At 39.1% G+C, this 25,802-nt stretch overlaps 1 protein-coding gene across 1 annotated transcript in view; it reads left to right on the top strand.

Moving 5' to 3' along the window:
• The first annotated feature begins 448 nt into the window (after positions 1-448).
• The window catches only part of YES1 (YES proto-oncogene 1, Src family tyrosine kinase), a 49,446-nt gene continuing 24,092 nt past the window's right edge, over positions 449-25,802 (top strand). Inside the window, exon 1 of the mRNA XM_005517228.3 lies at positions 449-769. The gene's annotated coding sequence lies outside the window, so the exon portion shown is untranslated. The remainder of the gene's footprint in view (positions 770-25,802) is intronic.

Genomic DNA, 25,802 nt, shown 5'->3' with positions numbered 1-25,802 from the left:
GGCCATCTTGCTTCTGTTAGACCCACAGGAAATTAAATGTACCGAGCCTAAACCGTGGCCCACCTGAAGATGCCTAGGCGAGGAGTTTTAAAAGTTATTTTTGTTCGCTTTTCACGCACCACGCCGAAGGGCTCCGCTGCCGGAATCTTTCACGTTCAGCTTCTCTGGCAAGAGAAGCTCCCCGAGCTCACCAGCCCAGAACGACACCGCGGAAGGAGCAGCTCTACCCGGACCGGGGTCCCCGCGACCCAAGGCCGGGAATAGGCGGCCGCCCTCGGGCGAGCCGCGGGGCAGGGCAAGCCCCGGCTCCCTCCCCGCCGCCCCGCACGCCTCCACCATGTTGTCTCGGTGCGCAGCGGCGCGGAGGAGGGACCGCCGCCACCAGCCCGGCTCCGCGGGGGCCGCCCGGCTCCTCCCCGCGGCCTCCGGTTCGGGCGCGGAGGCGCTGCCCCGGCCGGGAAGTGCGGCGATCCCAGCCCGGAGCGCATGGAGGGAAACACGGTGCGGAGGAGGGGCCGCGGTGCCCACCGGAGATCCCGGCCATAGGGGCGGGGAGTCTCCTCCTCCTCCTCCTCCTCCTCCTCCCGCAGCGAGGCTCCAGCTCCCCGCACGCACCGGAGCACTCGGCTCCCTCCTCCTCGTCCCTCCTCCCTTCCCCTCCTCCCCGCTTCCCTCCCCGGGTCGCCGCGGCTCCGGGAGGAGCGGGGGGGCCCCCCGCTTCCTTCCCTTCCCCCCTCCTTCTCCCACCCGCCACGCCGAGGAGAGGCAGGTGAGGCCCCGGCCGCGTCCCCGCTCCGCCGCCCCACGGGAGCGGCGGCCGCGATGGCGGCGGCGATGGAGGCGCTAGGCCCTGGCCGCCCGCCCCCGGCCTCGCCCCGCCGCCGCGCCCCGGGGGTGGGGGGCGTCCCGTACCCCCGGCCCCTTCTCCTCGGCAGAAACTTTCTCGGCAACTTTCTCCCGGGCCCGAGCCCCTGCCCGCGGGGCCGAGGGGTCGGGCGGGCGGGAGCCGGGCTGCGCTGGGCGGGCTGCGCGGGGCGGGCTGCGGGCAGTAAGTTTGTGGGGGAGGGCCCCGTTACCCCCGCTTGGCCCGGTGCCCCCCCCGGCCCCTGCCCGCCGCGGCCGCTGCGGGCGGCTGCTCGTCCCCCGGCGGTGACGGCGTTCACTGCCCGGGCTGCTGCTCGGCGGGAGCCGCTCCCGGCTCCGCTCCCGGCGCGGGGCCGGAGGATGTGAAAGGGCAAAAATCAGGAGTCGCTTGTAGGTTGGCCTGCGTGGTTTTATCTTCTATTAATTTTTCTTCCCCCCCGCCCGACTGTTCTGGTTTATATCCCATTATCGAGCCTGGGACACGACCGCTTTACATTTCTGAGTCATTAATTTAAGCGTTCAGTCATCACACTTCATCAAGGCTACTTGTCTCCCTTGCAGTTTAAAAAAAAAATTGTTGGACACACAGGCCCCTGTTCCTGCGGAGTCTGCACATAACACTCTGTGTGGACACACAGGCTTGATGTCCTTAAAGTTGTGTGCTCGGGCTAAGGGCTAGTGTGACTTCTCCAATATTCAGTTTATTCAGTATTACAAATATGCGAAATTTATTATATTTATTATAATTTATTTATTAATATATGGGCTTCTATGTGTCTATCATATGTGAGTATGGTCCAACTGGCACTGGGAAAACTGGGACAAATATTTCTGAAGCTCATGTTGTAAAGGTGTATTTAGATGTACCTGCTGAATTTAACCCTAGACAGAGGCTGGTCATTAATTAAAAATTAGATGTTTGGGTTTACTTAAAGTGGCAGAATGTTCCAAAACCAGTTTTGAAACCTGGAGTGTGTTGACAAAGAAAGTGTATTGGTTTTCACATAATAATTCATAGACAGCTGAGTGATATTTCAGACAAATTTTGTAAGTGAAATTGATCTTAAGTCAGGGGAGCCAGATAAGCAAGTTTACTTCAGAGTCTTTTTCTTTCCTTTTTGGAAAGTAAGATGTTGAAGAGGGACAAAATTGCCTTGTCAGTTACCTTTGCTGTACCTCTGTTTGTAGGTAGTACCGTTCAGCCATAGCCATGTTTTTGTAGGCTTTATAGAAGTAAGAACATTTCCTTTCCAAACAACACTTTGAACCTTGCACTTCAACTCTTGTTTCTGATACGCGTCTGTAAATTTAGCTTATACGAGGTTCCTACTGAGCATAGGCATAGAGTGGAGGGGAGACTGTATTTTGCACAGCCTGGGTGTTGTGGTTAATTTTGGGACAAGGTAGCACCTCTGGTGGCAACAGAGACAGCAGCATGGGCACTGTGCTTCTGCTGAATTTCAAAGAAAAAGATCCAGTGGTACCAGGTGTGACAGTAGTTAATAGTAATAAATGCCAGCAATTAATTATTCTACGTGCTTTGTTAGCTTCATTTCTTTAACAGGTGCAGCTCAAATAGAACTATAATCTCTGTGTGCCTTCAGTCCCTCTAATAACTCTTCTGGCTCTTAGAAGATTTCAAATAAATTTGGCAGCAGAGGTATCCCAGGTGAGCAGTTTCTACAAAATTTCTGGAAGTAAGGAAGCTAGGTAGGATGGAGCTTTTGACCTGCACACCAGAGAGTTTATGGCAACACTTGCCTCAAGCTGGAAATCGATGGAGGAAATGGAGCCTCCCTGGTTTCGCAGCTTGCAGAGCTACTGGTTCAGTTTTCAGTAGTTATTTAATACCTGGACCCCAGTACCGTTCTATCCAGAATGAAACTGGTGAACCCAAGGTAGCTTTAATCTGTATTTTGTATTATAAAGAGGGATTGTCAAGGAAATATTTGTTACTCAACAATAGTTCTTTGGCTACAAAACAAATGAATGGAATTGAAAGTATACTTAAATTTTTGCATTATTTTGGATAGCTGGAAAAATACTTAATACATTTTTGGTGTGCTGCACACTGTGTAACAGAATTATTGAAAAAGTCACAATATAGGAGTTTTTATCAAATTCATACAGCAGAGCAGAGAACTATTCTACTGCACCAAAGAAATGCTCTTTATTTTGAGCTTTGCACACTTCTGCAGCTTCTGAAGAATGAAATCATCACTGTGTTCTGTCTGATAAGTCATGGCGGTCATGTGACAGTGATGCAAAAGTCTGTGGTGTGGCACATGTGAGATTATTTGGTCAAAGTTTACTTTATGAATAAACTGGTTGTATGGTTTTACTTTTCCATATGTGCTACCTGTGGACAAGAGCTATACTTTCAATAGATAATTCAAAACTTTAGTTAAAAGAAATGTGTTCTTTCATCCATATTCCCTACTTGCATCCAACTGTTTTGCTGCCTAGTTTGATCCCAGTTTGAGTAAGATACCTTGATGTTAATTTAAAAATTGGTGTCAGTACTAACACGAAAATGGCTTTAGGAACGTGTCCTTATTCCGCTGTGTCGCATCAAGCAGCCTTTTTCAGGTAGGACACCTGTGTGTACGTACACAGCCTGTGGTTTCTGCAGAGTCTTTCTGAAAGGTTTCAGGCTTCTAGTACTGTGAGTCCTGTGCCTGTTGATGGAACAGATTGATCCATGAGGGAGAACTGCAGTTTCTCTTAACTACCGTAACAGAATGGATTAGTTTTTGTCTTGCAGGAATCACCTCCAGATACAAGTAGATAACTCAGTCTCAGGATGTATTTCATTTCTGTTCTCCTTGAGAGTGCCAGTAGGAGGTTGTTTTATAGTTATGAATTATATGATGTGGCAGCCTATTTTTTATACTTTTTTTAATGCAAACTGCTTTACAGTTGCCATACGGGAACTTCCTTCAATCACTATGGTCCCTGGCTGCATTTGCACCAATTATTAGAGCTGTAGGATTCCAGATTGTATCACCAATTGCTGGATTTTGAAGGAAAACCAGGACAACTTCCCATGTGTATGCTGAGTTTAGCAGGGAAAAGGTAATATTGAAAAGATACTGTCAAGTACTTGTAAGACAGGTTTAATTTTAGGTTATAAGAGGTCATTCTGACTGCCTTTTGCACTTAAGGCATCACTATCCTTGATGGTGCCGGTGCATCAAAACAGAAACTGGCACCAAAGTAAGTTACTGAAATGAGTGGGACTGCACCCTTAGGCAAAGTTAATATGCACGGCTGATTGCAGGATCAGAGATCAAGATAGTAACTTTAATGCTAGAAATTGAATAAGTAAACACTGTTACTTATGCATGATTTTGTTCCCTTTAGATTTACACACTTATTCTTTGAAGATGTAAAGGGTAGCTGGAAATAGGATGGGAAATGACCTCGTCATTTTGGATAGGCACCGCACAGGGCACCGAGTTTCATGCTGTGTCCCGTAAGTCAGTGGACCAAAGCCATGCACAGCTGAAATCAAGCCCTCGAGCTGGACTTCTAGCTGGCACTGGCTTGTATCCGAGCCCCACAGCTCAGTGGGACACTGCTGTAGAGATCATCACTAACTGCATTTAAGGCTGTGTTGACTGTTGTGGCCAGACTGGGGTTTTGTTTCAATTTTTCTTGACTGTAGTATTAGGTAATGTTATAGAGCATGGTTGGAGAATGCTGAGGAAGTAAAACCTCAGACTGGAATAATTTGTATTTTAGCTTCTTGAACACTGTTAGTTGTTTAGTAGGGAATTGGGAAACTGTTTTGCTAACCTGGCTGTATTTTATCTTTGTGTTTTTGGAAGGCAAATGCTTTTATGGTAGTATTACATGTGACTTTAATAGGTATCAATACTGACTGCACCTGTATCTTAAATGTTTATGTAAATTTTGAATTCTGATGGTGCTACTGACTATCAAATAATTTGTCTTTCAACTTGTCACTTCAGGGAGATGAAAAACTTCTATGGCTTAAGATGTTTCTGTGCCTTTTTTCACACCACAAGTCTAGAGGAGTCTGGGAAAAATAAATGATTCTTCAGAAGTGATGAACTCTTTTAGTTGAAGTTTTAGGATTATGTAGACCAGGCTTACCAGAGTGAATAGCTTTATTTAACTCCATTGACAGTGAAGTTGAGTAAACTCGCCCGCATAAGTAAATCTTTGTAGATCAGGGCCTTTGTTTTGGAGAAACTTTCAGGAGAATTTTGTGGCATTAATCACACATTTAAACTCAGTCTTCATATTGGGAGAGTTTGATTTAGTAAGGTTAAGTTCCTTTGCACACGCCCAAAGCACTCTAGTGTTGGAAAACTGAGGCAGTAGTAGTGTTTTAATCGTGAAGTGAATTACGGAGTATAAATTCAGGCAGGCCTCAGGTATGCTTCTCAGGACTGACAGCCCTGTAGAAAAGAAGGGTCAGAGTGGAGGATGGTGTTCATGTTCCAAATGTTTGTCCGTAGTTCAGGCAAACATTTTGATGGTGCATGCAAACTTCAGAAATAAAATAATGTATCTGGGCTAAAGGTTTTGAAATTTTCAACCCTACCTATTGGCCTCACAATTGTAAGAAAAGGCAGTGCTTGTGTGAGGTATTTAAAGAGTAATTAGAGGGTGCTATGGATCTCTTGTGTATTGCAACAGTATAGCATTTTAACTGTTTTGGCAGTCAGCCAGGAAAGGGAGGCTTAAAACAAATTAATAGTGAACAATCCAGTTTTAATAAGTTATTTTAAGTGTGGTTAGATAACAACATTAATATTTATTCTTAAAATGTGACAAAGAAAAAACAGGTCTCAGTATGTTGTATGTATCTTCTATTTTATTGGAAACTAAAATCATGATTGATGCTCATAACCAGAAGAGTAGAAGAGAAACCCTCCAAAGTCCTTCTCTTTCTTTACATACTCTTCCTGTTTCTGGTTGATTTTTACCAGCTCAGCCTGTTCAACATAAATACTTTATTTTGCCTGTTATAGAACCCCAAAGTCCAGAAGCTTAAAGACTGCACCAAAGACAGCATGGCCACAGGCTTTCCTAATTCATAGGCTGCCTTCCTGAGCATCCAGTATTGCCCAGAATTTCAGATGGTAGGGGCCCACGGTGAACCTCTGGTCTGACTCAGGTGTTTGGGCTTGATGGACTTCTGGTGTAATTTATAAAAGCTGGCCTCTCAATAGGCTTAGCTTAACATGTGCCTCACAGATGAACACTTTTAATGTTCTGGTCTAAGTATGCTCCACTGAAAAATGAATATAGTATTAATATCTAGAAAAAAAATTTATTTTCGAAGCGCACATTTATCTGAAACTAGCATTCGTTTGCCAAACATAGGAGAGAAAACATTATCAAAGCTGAGGTTGAGGGAGGAAATTTAAAAATACATACAAAAGTTCCGTATTTCATTGTAAAGTGTTTAAAACAAATCACCAAGATTAGTCATGCATCTTTTTAGTGCTCTTGTATCTCCTTTTTTTTGAGGTCTGCAGTTGGAGATAAAAACCTTACATTACTGATTCCCAAATCAAGGTCTTCAGAAGAATATTAACAGAAAAAATATGTAATGCTTCAGTTAGAAGTTGATCAGACCTAGTCTGTGAGAAACACAGAATTAAATGTGACATTTAAGTCTGAAATTTGTATAAAACAGGGGTCTCAAAACATCTTAAAAATTACAGACCTGCACCAAACCATGTAGCAAAGTTCACATTTTAAAAATCTGTAAAGACACAGCATTTATATTCTTGTGAAGACTAAGCAAGGGTGAGATGAAATGGAGGAAAGCTTATGGTGATAAAGCAAGTGGTTTGTGTCCTTCTTCCTGTACCTTCTTGAGCTGAAAACAGAACATTCCAGCAGAACAATTTGCAACTTCTGGTGTTTTGTTGATACCTAGTATTTAATGTTTGTGACCAGCTGCGACTGGTAGTTCAGTTGAAATACTCCACATTTCCTTAGAGATGTGAACTTGTAGCAATGCTCTGATGAAGCTGTGAGCACACTTATTAATGCATCTTATGAGCTGGTAGGTAATCTCTCCTAATAGAAAATCCTGCAATACTTCAGTGACAGGTGAACATGAAAATGTGGATTTTTGTTTTCTTCTTCCTAATGCATATTTATGTGAGGCTTAAATAAGTTCTGCAAAGCAAAGACTATTCTCTGCTTTGTGTGATGACTAGCCCAGGTGAGTTGTGTATCATTCTTAAAAGAAAACTGTCCCTTACTGAATGGGGACAGAAGACTTGTAGTTTCCTTGATAGTTTGGAGGTTTTTATCCTAAATCTTAACAGAACTTCTCTTTGATGCACATGTTCTTTAACGGAAGCCTACTAGAAAAAGTTGTTATAGATGAGACTGGAAGTCTATCAAGGCAAATATCTGTTGTCTTGATTTTTTTTGATTTTTTTTTTCAATCCATTCAGGATAAATTGTTAATGTCTCAAGTAAAAATTCTTGGAAGTTTAGTTAGAAGCTAATTTTCAGAATTCTTTGAGCAACAGATGGCGTTTCTCATTCTGCCTGTTTTAAATAAAAACTATTAAAGTTTTTTCCAGCTGCAATGTCTTAAAATGTAAGCGTGCCCTCTGGTTTCTGAGACATGTGATATATGGGGTTTTTGCCAAAGTATGTTCTTTGATTTTGTTTTTTGGGATTCCCCCTGCCATATATCTTAGAATAGAAGTTGCATTATAGAATGACAAAGCCCTTAAAACAAAGAGAAGAGGGGTTTGTTTAGCTGATACTGGTGTCAAATATTTGTTTAATCAATGATTAAAGGTTATAATAGCATTGGCCACATCAGCTCGTCCATACCTAACTGAAAAACATTCACTGGGGAGAGAAAAAGGGTGTATTAGTCTCACTGTAGAAAGCCATGTTGAATTCTATTTTCATAGCCAAGTTAAATATTCTATTCTTGAACACGTAGAGCATAGAGCAAAAGACTGTTCCTTTTGAAAACAATTACCCATGAAGAAAAGAGAATGGAAAACAAGGATAATTCCTGAGCTGTTACTACTAGTCAGTTGGGGAAATTTTCTTGAGTAACATTTGTTTTCTCAAGCCTGCAAAGTAGGCATTGTATTAACGTTCTGTAGTTGGTGGGGAAAAAAGGGATTACATGTTTTTGTTTGGTGGGCTTTAAAGGGTTTTTCTCTGGTTCTGACAGAGCAAAGTACAAGTACAAAATTTTCAGCTTCATAACACACAAAAATTAAATGCTAACTGTATATGACTTTAGAGGCTAGGATACAATAATAATATGGATACCTTTTTTTTTACTTTCAAGTACAATTCTGTACTGTATTTTAAGTACAGCTACACACTAAAAACACAATTCATAAATCATAGTGATTGAGGCTATTTAAAGTGATAAGCTTTCAAAATATCTTGCTGAGTAATTGCACATTATGTAATTTGATAAAGATATCAATCTTCTTTTTCGTTTTAGGAATTATTTCTTAGCTTGTACACTGTAGAAACCGTAGAACTGATTGATTCAGGCTATCATGATGTACGTAAAATGAGACAAGTGTTAGTTTATAGATGAAAAATTATTTCCCTGGAAACGTTTGACTTGTTCATGCATAGTAGGTGTATTTAAATATTCTGGAATTCATTTGCATTGGTTATTAAATCTAGGGCTCTTTGATTACCTCCCCTTCCCTTTTGCTTAGGTCTGACATATCATCAGAATACTATTTAAATCTGGTGCATACATGGTGAAATCATAGCCAAGTTAATACATGACTTACATTAACAAGCATGACACCTTTATTTTATATGGTTATTTTAAATTACTATTTTATCTCAGATTTACACTTGGGCTTCTTCGTTCTTTTCCCAAAGAAAGAGGCTGAGTCTTACTAGTCAGTAAAATATATTGACTCTACATATTAGGTTTACACTAATCCTTTCAGCTTTTGCCAGGGGCATGGATTTTCTATGTGTATGTTTAATGTAATAATAAAGTGTCTTAATAATTCTCTTAAGCTATATACATAATTATTTAAGCAATAAAAGTGCAATTTCTATGCAAGACATTTTTATTTCTTCCTAGTTTGTGTTCAGTGACATTTGAATGGAAATTCTGGTTGAAATCCATATAAATAACCAGTGTTACATTTTAAAGTACAAGTTAATATGTTGCTTCCTAGATAAGGATATTGAGGGCAATAATTCTAGTGCAAACCACAATTTGCTTTAAATCTGATAGATTTATTTACAAAAGGGAATATTAGCTTTAGTTTGTGAGTATTTTTTGATCACCACAACCACTAAGGCATTAGAATGGATAGATCCCATACTCCCAAGTTTTTGTTTTCTTTGAAAATAGCAACAAAAAAATCTCTCCTCTGTCACTTAATCTTGTCTTCCCTAAATAATTCTAAGATTCTGGTGAACCACTATCTAGATAACAATGACGAGTGGAATATTCTTTACACTTTACAACAGCTTATGTTACTTTAGATATTTGGGTATTCAAATTCTGATTACAGGTGGTTATGAATTAGCTCTGCCAGTTCGGTAATTTAAATTTGTTTAAAGTAGTGGCAGGTAGCAGCATAGTTTGAATGTTTTTTTTAAAATTCAGTATAGGTTATCCTAAAAGTAAATCTGTGGCTTTTATAGAAATTTCAGTTAAAAAAAAAATAAAAAATCTCCACTTTAAATAATAAAGAAATGTGATCAGAAGGGTCACTTACTGTTATAACTATATATGACATGTGGTCAGTCAGTGTATGACTTAATTCAGCTTCATAGGTCTGTTGTACTCTATTTCTGCTGTTATACAAATAGTTAGAAGTAAATATTGTTTACTGCATTATGTGCAGTACAGTGTAGTCAGGTAACCAGATAATTTATGTGATGGAGTCAAATCATATTTAGGCCAACAGAGTAACCTGCAAAAAATTCCAAGCCTGTCGATTTATCACAGCCTAAGGAGTTCTTGAGGAAACCCTGATTGCTGTGGTGGAAAGTTAAAATGTTTGTGTTACTGCTGCAGGATTTCTACAGCTTGGAAGCCATGCCATTAAACTGTTGCTTCTCTTAGAACATTTCCTAGATTTGATGGAAAGTTCTCCTCAAGTTCCCCTGAAATTGAAAGCCAAAGCAGATGCAGATAGTACAGGTTTACAGTCAGAATATCTGAACGGGATCATTCTCTTTAAAAACATTGCCATGTAAAATAACTTCTCACATACTTTAAATTTAAATGGAAATTAGGTTTGTTTTTTTTTTCCTTTTTAAAAGGTTTGTTTCAGGGTAGTGTGTTTGTCTGGGGCATTTTTTAGCTAATTTGGAGCTGGAAAATCTGAACCTGCTTTTATTCACAGATATTTTAGCATTGCTGTTCTACGATGTGATCCTTTTTTATATACTGAAGTCAAGTGCAAAATTCCCCTTGACTTCAGGGAGAGCTGGATTAGCTGTACACAAAAGGACTAAATCATCCTCTGGGATAAGTGGAGGGAACTCTATTGAAGTAGACTTCATTAGAGTATAAAATGAAGACAAAAAATGTGTTGCCTGCCTTAACAGGCGGTGAAATTGGATCTGTTAGCTCAGTTAGGTTAATTTAGCAGTTGAATCAAAGATTTTTGTCCTTTTTCAATTAGATTGTAGTTATATTACTTCACTGCATTGAGCAGTGAATAACGTGTCACTTAACCTTTACTACAAATATTTTACTGAAACTGGAATCTCTTTATGAGCCTCTTTGTGTGGCATAAGAATTATCATAAGAAAACAAACACTTGGTTAAGCAAACTTTTGAGCAGTTTATCCTTAAGTAGATGAAAGGAATCCGTTTGAATTGCTGTTTAGATCTAGGCTTTATATGACAAGTTGTGTGAGGTTTGGGGAGCCTTATTTGTATTTTTAGGCTCAGGCTGGTATCCTGAGTGGCTTTTTGTAGTTTTGCTGAGGTGAGAAATGGGTAATTCATTTACACTGAAAATTGAACTATATGTTATTCCATGTGGTATCTGGAGTAATCCCATTGAGTTCCACAGTAGATAGTAGTTCCTTTGGCATCTTCCACTAATGCTTTACACAATGGTATCTGATTTGTGTATACAAAGGTTGAAGAAATAATATTTGAGACAAATTAACTCAAATGTAGTGATTATTTATGTAATACTCTGCTATACTTGTAAAACTAATCATTTGTACTCAGATTTTTCTTCTGGTATCTGTTGGAATCATGAATTAATTCAACTATCTGCGTGATTATTATGACCTAAGCACTTTCTGTATGGGTTTCCTGTACTTCCTCTTCGAAATTTAACAAGGGGAAAAGGGACTAAATTATTGTAGTCTCCTTAGAATCATTTGAGAATGAGCCCTTAAATGCTGCCCCACATTTCTTTATTAACATTTCAGAGGTTAAATAAATTCTGCTCCCTAGGAAGCTTCATAGAGCTCTTAGCTGTTTAGCATACATAGGTCTGGAAAAAAAACCCTCCAGAAATAACTGTTGCTGCAATATTTAGCTGGTGTTAAGGGGTTAAGTAGTAACCTGAAATTTTCTGAAGCACTTAAGATGCTAAATTTACAAAACACGAGAACTGTTTTAAGATTAGTCTTCGTTAGGAAGCTTATTGAAGCACCGGCATCTTCCTGGATACATCCTGTACTTTTGTGTCTTCAGCTTGCTTCATCTATTCACGGTCGTAACTGCTTTTTGGTTTTTAGAAACTCTTGCTGCAACTTCTTTGTGACTAAGACGCATTGTCAATCAGTCCAGTGCTCCCCATGCCAGCCAACTGCCCCCTTAATGCAGCAATTCACTTGGATGAATAGTGCTCATACTTTAAGGAGACAATTGTCTACCAGAGAGAGTGCCAAGTTGATTTAACTTTGTATGGGTGTGAAAGAGTTTTTAAATGGGTGCTGTCAACTAGACTTGGCCCGGAGCATCAATTGCATGAAAATCGTTATAATCTGATTGGGATTACATCAAAATTTGTTCAAAATATTTTAGTCAATCACTGGGCTGTTGAGAGCATTAGTTACCCCAGAAGTGGTTGTCAGACGATTGCCCGTGGTCTCTTGGAACTGTAGCGGACGTGTTCTGGCTGAATGTATAACACGGCTTTTAAAATGGACTCCTTTTTGGCAGTACATCGCTGAATTGGTGAAAGAATACAGGATTTATGTTGTAATCTGCTCTTCCAGTTCCCTTTAATGCCACAATGTGTGTTTGAAACACTTAGTTGGATGTATAATGCAGTGTAAAACCACAACTGTAGCCTGTCATTACTGTAGTGCCTACAGAGCTGTGCTACTATTTAGCCAAACCAACTACTTGGATTATCCATTACCTGGAATTGTTTAAAAGTGGACAGAATTTATGAAAATTGCATCGCTTCTTTGCTGACCAAAATTTTTGGACGCATTTTTAGTTTTAGTGGAGGTTGAAATGAAGCTTCTAGGTACATCATCACTTGAGTGCAGAGGGTTTAGCACTGCACTCTCTTTCATTCTTGATAGTGTAAGGATGGACCTTTCCTAGACATAATTTGGACCCTGATATTTTTTCACTGCACTTCTGAAGGGGAAAGGGTGAAAAAAATTAAGAAAAAAAACGTGGAGAAGATGCTCCCTGAAATTCCTTATGTTTCTTTTTCAGGGAGGCCTGGAAATCTGAGAAAATAAGTTATTTCTGACAAGAGCCCGACAAAATATGTTTATTATCCTAAATGTGTAGAAAGGATGCTGTTAACAAAATACTCTTGTTTAAAGGAGAGAGAAATTCTTTGGTAGTAACAAAATTTTTCGTGGTAGTAAGTAGTGAGTATATTTGGGGGCGGGGAGGAGGGTGTTTTCTTTGCTTGTCTGAGGTCATTAGGCCATTACAGCTGCAACAACATTGCTACTAGCTTACATACATTTGTGGAGAAAAAAAAGAGGCATTGTTATTTCAGTGCCTGGCTGGAATAAGTAGTTTGTTAAGCAGTGCTGTGAGGTTGTTGGTTGTTTTAGGGACATCTCCAATAGTAAATGTGCAGCTATTAGTAAGTGTATTGTAGGTATCAAAAGAAAAAAAAAAAAAAACAAAACAAAACAGAAGTTTAGATTAGAGTATACGAAGAAAAGGAGCTAGAATAACTTTCAAATATGAAGGACAAGACATTGATTTGGATCTGTCATCATAGCATGGAGAAGAAATCATGTTTAACCACGTTGTGTGCTGACATTGGCTGGGTAGATGAGAGAAGAGCAATGAACATTGTTTATCTTGTCTTCAGTGATGCTTTTGGCATGGTCTCCCATAGCATCCTTATAAACAAACCAATGAAGTGCATGCCAGGTGGATGAACAGTGAAAGTGACTGGAAACTGTCTGACCTGGTGGGCTCAAAGGGCTGGCATCAGTGGCACAATGTCACAAAAGCTGGTGGCCAGTCACTAGCAGTGTACCCCAGGGCTCAGTACCAGAGACAATCCTGTTTAACACCTCTGTTACTGACCTGAGGGTCACGCAGAAGCACACCCTCAGCAAGCTTGCAAGAGGAGCTGATAGACCAAAGAGGGTTGTGCTGATATCCAGAGGAACATTGACAGAGGAATTGTCTGATGGGAACCTCCAGAAATTCAGTAAAGGGAAATTTAGTGACCCTGGGGAGGAACAAATCCAGGCTCCAGTATGTGGTAGGGTCCAATCAGTGAAAAAGAAAGTGCAGAAAAGGACCCGGGGGTCCTGGTGGGAAAGATGTGTGTGAGCCATCAATGTGCACTTGCAACAAAGCAGGCCAGAAGTGTTCTGGAAGCATTAGGGAAAGTCACCAGCAGATCAAGGTGGTGATCCTTTCCCCCTACTCACCACTGGTAAGGCCACACTTTGAGTGCTGTGTTCTTCTGGGCTCCCCAGTATGAGAAACATGGATGTACTAGAGCAAGTCCAGCAAAGGGCTACTAAGATGGCTACAGGTCTGGAGAATTTGTCTTCTGAGAAGCTGAGAAAGCTAGGATTGCTGAGCCTGGAGAAGAGAGTGCTCAGGGGCACCCTATGTGTGTAAATAACCTAATGAGGTATAATAAAGAGGATAGAGTCAGGCTGCTCTCGGTAGTTTCCACTGATATCATGAAGTAATGGGCACAAATTGTAATACAGGAAATTCCATTTAAACATCAGAAAAAAGAGAGGATTTTTTTTTTTTTTTATGTTAAGGGTGATAGATTGCTGGAACAGGTGGTCCAGAAAATGCTGTGGATTCTCCATCCTTGGCGATAACTCAAAACCCAGCTGGACACAGCCCTGAGCAACTTGCTGTTATTGACATGCTTTGAGCAGGGGGGGTTGGGGTAGGCATCCTCCAGATGTCCCTTCCAGTTTCAGCTGTTCTGTGATTTTCATTAAATGATTTAAGAGGGCCAAACCAGTAAGTATGGCAGTTGAAATGAAACAAAATACAGGTGTTGAAAGGAATAGCTTTGTTTGTATTCACAGACAAGTTTGTTTGTTTGTTTCTTATGAACAGCTTTCTTAAGACAGCTTGGGAAGAGGGGAGAGAACTCTTTGCAACTGCATTGTTCTCTTGGGTGTCTTAGCTTTCTGCTATTAATATCAAGGCTGTGTATGGCTTTGTTGTCAGCTGTGGCCTCTCATTCCTGCAGCAGCAGCAGTGAGGCTACTGTTAACATTCCTGCTGCCCAGAAGACTGCGCAGCACCAGAGGCTTTAAGACAAGGAAAAGTTTTCATCTCATATCTGGAAAGGTGTTTTTTCAATGTCTGTAATTAGGGTAATTTTTTTTTCTTCTTAATGCTGTAGAAACATAGGATGTGAACACTATGCTTGCTCCAATGGTCTTTTTACCAATTGGTAGTGTGGTTGTTTTTTTTTTCCTCCATATATTTGATTTAAACATACTGAACGATGAATCCATGCTGCTCTTCTGTTGGGATTAGAGCTACAAGCTAATTGGACTGATGCAAAATACGAAGATAAAAAAGGAGCTGAAACAGTTGCATATGGATTTAAACACACTTTTATGTGTAACTGTAACATCCTGCCAGTAGAAAAACAGTCACAATGAACTTAGCATTTGAGCTTGCACCACAGAAAACCACTTGATCAGTGTGTAAGACTAATTTTCAACTCTTTGTCTTTGGATATGTGAGTTAAAAGAGATGAAAGTTGGCACTGTGTTGAAAAAATGTGTGAATTTCAACCTGAAACTTAGATGGTGCTTAAAAACTTTGTGTTGTAAAAATTCAACTTCACACAATATTGGTGAGCCTACAAGTACTTGTGGACATTGTTTTAATCTTTATCTCAAGTTACCTGCTTGTTGGTTGTAATTTCCACAGAAGTTCTCAATTCCAGAAAAATGTTAAAGGTTTTACTTCTCTTTGAATGCTGTCTCATTTGCAAATTAATAACTGTGTCTTCACAAGCTCATTTGTGTTTTCTAGTAATTAGGACAGCTATTACATAGTTGAATGGCTACTGCTGCACAGGAGCATATATTTATGGAACTATTATTTACAGACTGGAAAAATGTGAGAGACTTTTTGATGCAAATAAATGTTAGTAGTATTACTGTTACAATAAATTTTTATCATGTACTGATCTTCCTAAAGATAATGCTTAAACCTTCTGTGGAAAAAATGAGAAACACTTCCATGTTTTTAGAGAGGCCTGCTTTGCACTTTAGAAATACAGCTTTCCAAACAGTAAGCAAGCAAGGATCATTGTACTTAGACAATAAACAACAGATAAAACACCTAGCTAAGTTATAAATTCATGTGTAGTGTCCTAATCTGTATGTGACACTATTTTTAAGAAAGACTTCAGGACAGATCTGGGGAACTACAGATTACTAAGCCTGACATCTGTTCCAAGTAAATCAGTCAAAATAATAATAATGAAAATAACATGGATAAACATGATGTACTGAGGAAGAGTTAGAAGCCTGCTCTGAAGGGATGTCATGTTTTGCAAACTCACTGGAGGTGTTTTGAAGACAAGTACATGAATAAGCAAGATCTGACAGAAGCAGTTTCCTTGGATGTCCAACAAGCATTTGACAAGGACCACCACCAAAGAATCTTGAAGAAACCAAGCAGTCACAGGATAGGGGGAAAGGATTTTATGTGGTTAAATTAGTGACTAAAATATAAGAGGAAGAGTTGAAGTAAATAGGGAGGGGCTCCAGGTAACAATTCTCCAGGGTAATGTTAACAGAGCATGTTCAAGTTAATAATGTGTATAGAAGAAAAAGTGAGCTCACAGACTTCACTGATGGGTAGCAGATGCAAAGGCAAACCCTAGCATTACACAGGGACCTGACATTGCTCAGCAAACAGATGTTAAAATGGCAGATGAAATTTCCCATAAATTGCTTCATGTATTCTGTTTGAAGGTAAGGGAGAACAAGCTTGTCTTCTCATCTAAAAAGATGAGTTCAAAGCTGACTATTGCCACTAGGAAAGAAAGGGAGAATGATGATAATAACTTTTAAGAAATTTAATCATCTTATGCACTTTTGCCCTGCTTACACCTATCCATGTCATTGGTGTAAAAAGAACATAGTTGAAGTTTCAAGGAAGAGAAAATCTAAAATATGGAACTATTTCTGTAAGAGGAGCAGTATGAATTTAAGGTCGAAAAGGTGACCAAAAACTGGTGTGACAGCATCCTGTTAAGTGTTCAGCAACCAATGGGACAAAAATAGGGGGTGTTTATTCACTGTCTTTTTTTAGTGCATGCACACTAAGAGGTATCTAATGAAAAATAGCAGCTGATGAATTGAAAACAGACAAAAGGAGGTGGTCCCAACACAGCATGTCATTAAGCTATAGAATTTCTTGCCTCAGGAATTTAAGGAGTCTAAACATTACATCAGTGTAGAGGGAAACTGCTCTTTTGTGGAAGAATCATCAAATACCTACCTATTCTTGTTCAGGAAATCCTGCTTCTGCAAACCACTGGAGGATCAAGGAATATTCCTGGGAAATACTGCTGTGCATTTATTGTATTCTTGCACGCTCCTGGGTGCTGTTAATGAGAGGATATTTGAATGGACATGGACCTCTGGATCTTGCTTAGTACAGCCATTACTTCATTTCAAAGCCTGCCCCTTTTTTATTTTTATTTCTCTTTTACTAGTTTTTCAGAATCCTTTCTAACAGTAGCACTCAAACTTTGGCCTGCACTGGGGTGCTGAGATATTTAAGGAGGATTTTAGGGCCACTGGTTACACATTCTTTTATTTGTGAGACCTTCTGCATGCAACCAAAATATAAAATCACCAAAATATAAAATCTGATCATGTTCAGACTAGGGACAGGACTGCAGGTAAGTGTCAGTCAATGGCTTCATTTCATAAGACATTGTCCTCTTACTGGTGTATAGAACATTTTGGTCATGTAATGGATGTTCTAAAGAAGAGGTGGTTTTGAGTGTGTATAGGTCGAACAAATGCATGGCCTGGGCTGACTGTAGGCAGATTATTTCTGCTCTCCCTTCTGACTCCTTTGCAGTGATTTTGTATTGCACTTCCTCCTCCAGACATGCTTATTGATAAAAATACACTTTTCTGTGTCTCTAATGATTATTGAAATAATCAAGAGATCTTGCTACTTGTAAATTAAGAAGTAATACTGTGTTGGATGGCAATATTCCATTTGAGAATCTTCACACTATTTGAAACCAGAGACTGCTATTTCATATAGCTGTCCTGTTCCTTTTGTGAAAGTGGCAGCTCTGCAAATAATGGGTTTTAACTGTTTGGTTCAATCATAATAGATTTTGATTTGGTAGTATGCTTTACTACATAACTGATTATTAAATCCTTAGTTCCTGCTTTCTGTAGAAACATTTTTGAAGTTTAGGCTGAGGTTCAGGAATTAGTAGACTTCATAAAATATTTTCATTCAGTTACACATCATATGGATTTCCTGATAGCTTTCCTTCTATAGCTGCCTTATTTTAAAATAATTGTTTCATATTCAACAGCTATGAAGATTTGTACAAAGATGTCAAAAGCATGTGTAATTTTATTTGAAAGGTATGTTTATTTTTCCATGAGCAAACATCTATCTGTTGTGCAAGGGGAAAATAATGGCTGCTAATATTTACGTACAACTTGAGCTAATTCCAGTTGCTAATTTGTGGCAGTGCTGTTTCTCACCCTGTTGAAGGACAACTTTTCCAGCCTGATTTTTTGAGTCAGTGGAAGGAGATGACCATTAGGCATGCCATGCCACTTAAACTTGTGTATTAGCTGTCAGGAGACAGGTTGGTTAATGCCAGCTTTGGCTGCCTATACATGAGCTGGTTCTGTAGGCTCCCGTTATAGTCAGTGGAGAGAAATAAGCACTTTCACTGCATGATTCATCTCACCCCCAGATGGATGTCTAAATTTGGAAGATGAATTCCACCTGAAGTCCATTACCAAATATAAATGTCATTAGTTTAAACTAGGGAATTATTTTTAAAGGACACTAGCTTGACTGGCGCAGCAATTGAGTAGAAGTCTGTTTTCTTCCATGAATTGCATTTCAAAGGTTCAAAATCAGCACTCTGTAGCCTGTTTCATATTTTGTGTTGTTTGGAACTGCTCTGCTTTTACAGCAGGTTTGAAAGTTAACAAGTCAGATATATTCACACTGCTTTATTTCTAAGTATCTTAACTCTGCCAGACTATCTGACTCTTCCTGACAACTGGTTTGATTACTGGAGTAAGGGGATGACAACAGCGTTGTGTGCCCTGCTCTTCTCATTATGCTAGTCCCTGTTCTCAGGAGGATGTCTTTCTGCTCAGAACTTTTTGCTAAATGTTAGGAATTTTAAAAAATATTTTTTTTTCAGTGTCCTTAAAATCATTGCTGCTCTGCAGTGGCCTATGTCTTTACAAAGGTTATACACAAAGTCTGTGTGAGGTGATTCAGCCGTGAAATTTTCAGGTACAAAATGTAGGCAGTGAAAATACCTTTTTGTTTCTGTTTGTCTGGAACAGACACTTGGAATGACTGGTATCCTTTTAAAGTATTTTTCATGCTGTGCCATGCTCACACACACGCACAGCATGTCTCCCCTCCTGCCCCCTTAATTTTTCCTGTTTATAGGTCTTGATTCCTGACATGGGCAATCTCCTATCCTTTTCTTTTTCTTTTTTTTTCCCTGTTGGAAACTGCTTTTTTGTCATGGTTTGTGGCAACTTTTTCCTCATGATTACACTGATGAAGTCCTGCCATCAGATTCTATCCTAGTACTTGAATCAAAAATAAGAAATTATTACAATCCCATTTCTATTGTACCTTGTATGTATTATGTATACTTCCATTTTTCTATGCCATTTATTATACTCATGTTCAGTTACATATTGAGGATGGTAGAGTTCTGTCAGGTCTGTTTGGTTTGGTGTTTTTTGCATTGAAATGAGCATTTATTTAGTTCCTACATCAGCCTGAACATTCTAAAAAAATAGTTTGGGGATACAAAATAAATCACAAGAACATTTGAGGTTATGTATATAATAGAAAGCTGTATTGTTTGAACATTTTACTCTGCCAGATACAACCATGGTGGGGAAAGGAGTTCTTCACTAGGAGCTATGGGGAAATTGGCAGCTGGAAACTTGGACCCAAAAGGTTATTTGGGTTCCTAACTGGGAGAACTGGATGTTGTACAGATATTGTATGGGCTCCTTACTTGTACTGACAAGAATGTAAAGCCGTTCTCAACTCTCTTAACAAAAATAGCAAAATTTTTGTTAACAAAAATAACAAAAAGTCAGAAGTAATACCTATGTCAAGCTATGGAAAGATGTGAGGTAAAACACGTCACCAGCCCTTAGCACTAGCAGAGAATTTATCAAATAAAAATTGCCAGGTACTTTTAGAAAAAAAAATCTTCCCTCAAAGATGGGGCATAAAAAAAACCCATTAGTCTCTACCAGTTGGGAGTGGCTGGGTAATTCTCCCCACTCCTAGCCTGGCAGTTTAATGCTGGGTGTTGTATGAGCAGAAAATGCAATACCCTGTCAGTTTGTGTCATAAGGAGCAATTGCTGAGCTCTCCATTTGATGTCGAATAGGACTTTGTTTGGGGACAATATCCCTTCTTCCTGTTGAGTTACAGCCAGTACTTGGTAGAAATATGAAGTGCTACCTACTGCTTCCCTGTAGACAGTTCCAAAGGGGGTTACACCCTTCTGTGTACTTCTCCTTTCTTCTTACTGTGTATTTGGGGTTTAATGTTGTATTGTGCAGATCTTACCTTAGATCAGTCACCAGTGAACGGTGCCACTCCTTTGGTGGCTGCAGGTACAGGTATTTACCTGAAATTCTGCTGAGGCTCAGAGTTACCCAACTTAGTACTACTCTTTGTGAATAGCAGTACATTCTGGCCAGCAGTCCACAGATTGTGCCAAACAGCTGAACCTGTTTTTCAGCAGATCCATTTTGTGTTTCGTCCAAAAGACAATGTGCTCAAAAATATGCAGAATTGATTCTTAAAGCTAACCTGTGGAATGATAGTATTGCATTGCTTCCTGCTGGAAGGATGACATTTAGAAGTATTAAGTTTATAAAGCTGGTAAGGACTTAAGGAATTTTGGAAGTTTAGGAGCTTAGCAAAGAAATCCCATTTCTGCTGGATGGGGATGACATGTAACTTTCTCTGATACATCTTCCTCTTTCAACTTACGAGAATTGAGAAATACAAGTTTTTATATATCTGTAAACCATCAGTATAAAAATAATCAAAACACTGAAATGAGTAAGAAAACTACATAAAAGGACTTGAAATATGTCTCCTCAACCTTCCAGGAGAGACACAGAACAATTACAAGACTTTTTCTTGTTTTATGGTGCCATGATAAAATAGCATTTTAAATGTTTATATTTTTTTACTTTGTTTTCAATAAATACTTGGGTTTATTGAAATTTTCAGTCAGAGACTGTCACATATGCAGCAAGGTGGTTTTCATTTAAGCTGTTTTAATCATACTGCTTAGTTTTGGAGATCAGAAGTTCTGTTACTGAAATATCTCTACCAGGCAACATTAGTTCTGTTTGAATAGTGTAAATTTGTTTCCTTGTTACTCATGACTGAAATCTTTCTGACCTGTGACCAAAATTTTAAAAATTCATGCAGGTTTCTGAAGACTCAGTTGTTTGATGTGTGTTCTTCCACAAAATCCCTAACATCTTTACCCTTCAATTTAACATTCAATTGAAATTAAAATTGTCCTTCCTTCTGGCAGTACTTCTGGAGTCAAAAGAATATCATTAGAAGCCCTGCTTCCTGGTTAGGAACAAGAAAATCTGTTACTAAATGGCAGTTACTTAGCCTGAAGTGAATTCTTAAACATATGTTGTACTCCTGAAAAGAAGGTGATTAAGAACACAAAATGGCCAAGGCTTTTACTTACCTATTTAGAAGAACATTGCCTGAACTGGTCAATAAAAACTGAAGGGTGTCTTTGTGCTGTGGTACCCTTTTGGAAGTTAGCTGTATTTAATTACATGAAATGTGTCAAAACTATTTCCTGTTGCTCTTTGATTATTAGTGGTTTGTTTCTCTTTTAAAGATAACTTTCAGATGTCTAGTTGTTTCAGCATCTCTTCTCCCCTTTACTCACCCTTCTCTCATGTATTACTGTTTTATTTGGTATCCTGTACCATGGCTAAAACTTACCAAAGTTACCTGTTGTGTTCACTTTGCTCATGTTCAGGGTGTAGTGACTGGTGGTCTTTACATGTTGGCCAGTTCACAATTGGAACATGCTAAATTAGAGGGAAGGCACATTGACTAATATGGAAAACCTTTTAAAAAGTTTATGTTGATAAAGTTCCCCATCACAGGAGATATACTAAGATGGTTTCCCTCTGTTTCACTCCATCAAATAAGAACACCCTCAGGAAAAGTTTGTCTTAGGCATCTGCTGCAGAATGTTTTTATGATTTGTATTTAAAGCCCTTTCAGTGGTTATAAGTGGTAGTGTGAAAATCAGCAGAAGATGAGTCTAAATGAAAGCAAACAGAGAATGGGAAGCAAACACTATGTGGTTTCATGTTACATGCCATCATTGCAGGTTTGGTACACTTGGTACAAGTCTCTCTAATTGCTGGTCTTGAGCTGGAAAGAGTTGAATATTTTGATCCCTTAAGCAAATGAAACAACATGAATGTAAGGGAAGGTAGTACCCTGGTTTTAGAAAGCAAAGAATTAATATTTCAGTAGCACTTTCATGAAATCACTAGTTCCCACATTTGGAACAAAACTTTTCTGTTGGAGATAGAAGATACACCTACTTTGCAAGAACCAACCCTTGTTTTAGACAAGTGGCTGTAACCTACAAATAAGCTAGTCCTGCTTACAAAGACAGGAAGAATGTGCTTTCCTGTGATGATGTGCTTGCTGAGGTGCAGCAGAAATGTCTTCATCCTGTAGAAGCTGATGAACTTGGAAGGTAGAACCACTGCATAGCTAAGACCTATGCACATTGCAAAACACAGTGCCAGGTGCTTACAGGGCAGGTGATGAATAATGTAATAGAGTATTGGAGATAATCATAAGAAATGCTGGATAGAGTAGTGGTGAGACTCTTACTGTGTTCTTTTGTCTCTGCTTTCAGATGAGTGATAGACTTCTGAATTTCTATTTTTCCAAATTGGTCTTGCAGCTCCATGATTAGGGTTATCTGGATTAACTGAGAGTCATGTCTGTTGAATACAGAAAAATTATTATTGTATTTTCAGCAAGATGGATGTGCACCATGCTTTCAGGGTATGGAAATTTCTGTTCAAGAGCAGTGCTGAAAAAGACCTAAGAATCATAATGCTGCTGTCAAAATAAATGTTAAAGATCGCAAGTGGGTCCAGGGAACATCATGATTTTCCACAAAGTCAAGTGCAAGGTCCTGCTCCTGGATCAGGGAGATCCCCAATAGCAATACAGACTGGAGGAGGAACTAATTGAGAGCAGCCCTGCAAAGAAAAAGATAGATGTTGGTGAATGAAACATTGGGCATGAGGTGACCATATCCTGGGCAGCATCAGAAGTGTGGCCGGTGGGTCAGGGGAGGTGATTGTGCCGCTCTGCTCAGGTTCCCACCTGCGTACTGCATCCAGCTCTGGGGCCCTGAACAAAACAATGTAGAAGTGTTAGGGCAGGTCCAGAGGAGACCACAAAGGTGATCAGAGGGCTGGGGCACCTCTCTTATAAGGACTGGCTGAGAGTGTTTGTATTGTTCAGTCTGGAGAAGAAATGGCTCCAGGAAGAGTTACTGTGGACTGTCAGTGTATAAATGGAGCATGTAAGAAGCTGGAGAGAGACTTTTACCAGGGCCTGTAGTGGCACATCAAGGGGTAGCAACTTTAAACTGAAAGACTGCAGCTTGATATCAGATACAAGTAAGAAATATTTCAGGATGAGGTGGTGAGACACTGCAAATCTCTCTTGAGTTGTACAGCCAGGTTGCGTGGGGCCTTGGGCAACCTGAAAGATAACCCTGCTCAGATTCTTGTGCGCTGGAATTAGATGGTCTTTGAAGATCCTTTCCAATCTAAAGCATTGTGTGATTATATGAAGGAAGGATTAAGGAATATCCCCTACCTTGAATGCCACATCTTTTCCTAGTGATGACTGTTAATGGGAGTTTCTGGAAAAACTGGGGGATCTTGGGGAAAATGAGGTGACTGAGTGACTGAAGAGCAACTTGATAGACTGGAGTCTAGTGGGACTGTATGAGTCTGATCAAAGGGAAGGTTTAAGTGAGCTGTGATCCTTCTTACACAGGGAACAGGAACAGAGTAGTGGTAGGGCTCCAAGGCAAAGGTGTTTTCTGGATGTCAGCATTAAATTCAGATGGGATGTGAGGCATGTACTTTTAGTGGTTACTGTGTTCAAAATGTAGGACTTGTCCAGACTGTAGGTCAGATTTCCATAAGAGTAATTTCAAATTAATTTGAGCATTTGTGTACATTCAAGACCATAAAAGGAAAAATTAATTTAGGGCAGCCCTATGGCCTCTATTGTGCAAAATGCCTGACAAGCTAATAAAGATAATTTTTCCTGATCTTCTTGCCTATGAGCACTATAGTATCTGTCAGGAGAGAAGTAATAGAACAGCACTAATGATAGCTATTAAGGTAAGAATTCTTGTTTAGTTAAAACTTCGTCCAGCTCTTTCCTTTTTCTAAGGCTGTTATTTAACAGGTGTCATCTTTTTTGTTTCATTTTGAATTTCTTTACAATTTAATTGTAGCTTTCCCCTTTTTTATGTACAAAGGAAGAGCACAGGCTATTGATTAATGAAGAGCAATGTGCATGTGTGATTGTAATTGTTTATGCATACTTTCACTTTTTGTTTTAGTCCAAAGGCTGATATTTTCCATCTGTCTTCTTGAAATCTTGTTCAGCAAAGAGCTTAATTGTTGAAAGCGGTCTGGGTCTATGGTCCTTTAATAAATGAGCTGCAACATTTTGTCAGTAATTGGAGTTAAACACTTTAATCACTGATTTTTCTTAACATGGTAATCATATCAAGTATATAAAACAGCATAGAGAATGAAGGAGAATTTGCTTTCAGCTTAGGGTGATGTTTAGCAAAGAGCAGATGGGAAATTCATGTCTGCAAAGCAGAAATGTGCAAATATAAAGTACAGTGTATCAAACTGCAAATAAATAATGTCTTAAGTTCCCTGAGATTTCTTATCAGTGACCCTGTGCTATAATTTCGATGGATATAATACTATGGGGTCTTTCATTGATTTATCACTTTAAGTTACTGCAACTGTTTCTTTCCTCTATATTTCTAAGTTGACTAATGAAGTTGCAAGAGGATTCTTGCTGATATTGAATTCTTCTGTCATCTTAGAAGTATGCCCAGCTGACAAGATGAAAATGATTCATAAGAATTTCAGTATCTCTGCGATTCTGGGAGCTTGCAAATCTTGTAGTCCATTTTTCATCTGTAGTTCATAGTTGAACATTGAAAGAAATTGCTTCTTAAATTATCTTTTCAGAACAAAAATGCAATTTGTTCTTCTATCATGTAAATTTTATGTTCCTTTTTCTGTAAGGCAGATATCCCTTGGGAAGGTGTTTTGCATGCTTCATGCTGTGAGACCCAGAAAGCAATGTTAGTTTACTTTAGTAAACAAAATTTAAAAGTGTCTTTTTTTTTAAATAACTTCTGCATACTTTTTTAATTTTTAATATACTTAAATACAATATCTGAAAACTGGTTGTATGAAAACGGTCTATGATATCAGGCATAGGTTTGTTGTTTTCCAAATAAAATTCAGTGAAAACAAAATATTTCTATTTATAAATTGATTCCTACATCCTCTCTGAAATATCCTGGATATCTTTGACAAGGTATGACATGCCTTAGAATCTGAAACAATGTTTTGGCCAGGCTTCTTGACCATATGAAACTTTTAGCTTTTAAGGTACTTGTAATTATTTGCAAGTTAATAAAAGTAGCCATTACACTATTAAAAAAACCCAGAAGAATTGTCCTTTTCTGCATTTATTTATTGACTATACACTTAAATGTTGAAGACAATAGAGCAGCAATAATATTGTCTAGACAATATATTGGTTGTTTTGTCTGTGATATCATCTGTTGTCAGAGAAAATGTCTTGGTGTGGTAAGGGCTTGAAATTGTATGGCTAGACATTATGGCTCTAAAATGTCTAGCCATAAATGGTCTCATGTATATGTATTAGATATTTCATCACATAAAACTGCTTTTGCAATTCTGATATTTTAGTTAATCTCTCCCTTGTGATCTTGACTACTGGAATAAAGAAAATTAATCCACCAGTGTTATGTATTTTGCATCATTTGCCTTTTCACCCTTTCTGAAAGTGAAAAATATGTTGACTACACACAAAATTCAGTATACATCCTGAAAACAAACTTTCTTTATGTAGAAGTGCTATT

Source organism: Pseudopodoces humilis, chromosome 1 (genome assembly GCF_049639895.1).
Source record: "Pseudopodoces humilis isolate 2021_Gansu_Grassland_sample_001 chromosome 1, ASM4963989v1, whole genome shotgun sequence".
NCBI classification, from domain to species: domain Eukaryota; kingdom Metazoa; phylum Chordata; class Aves; order Passeriformes; family Paridae; genus Pseudopodoces; species Pseudopodoces humilis.
The sequence above is the reverse complement of the archived record's forward strand: the minus strand, read 5'-3'. Positions and strand labels throughout refer to the sequence as shown.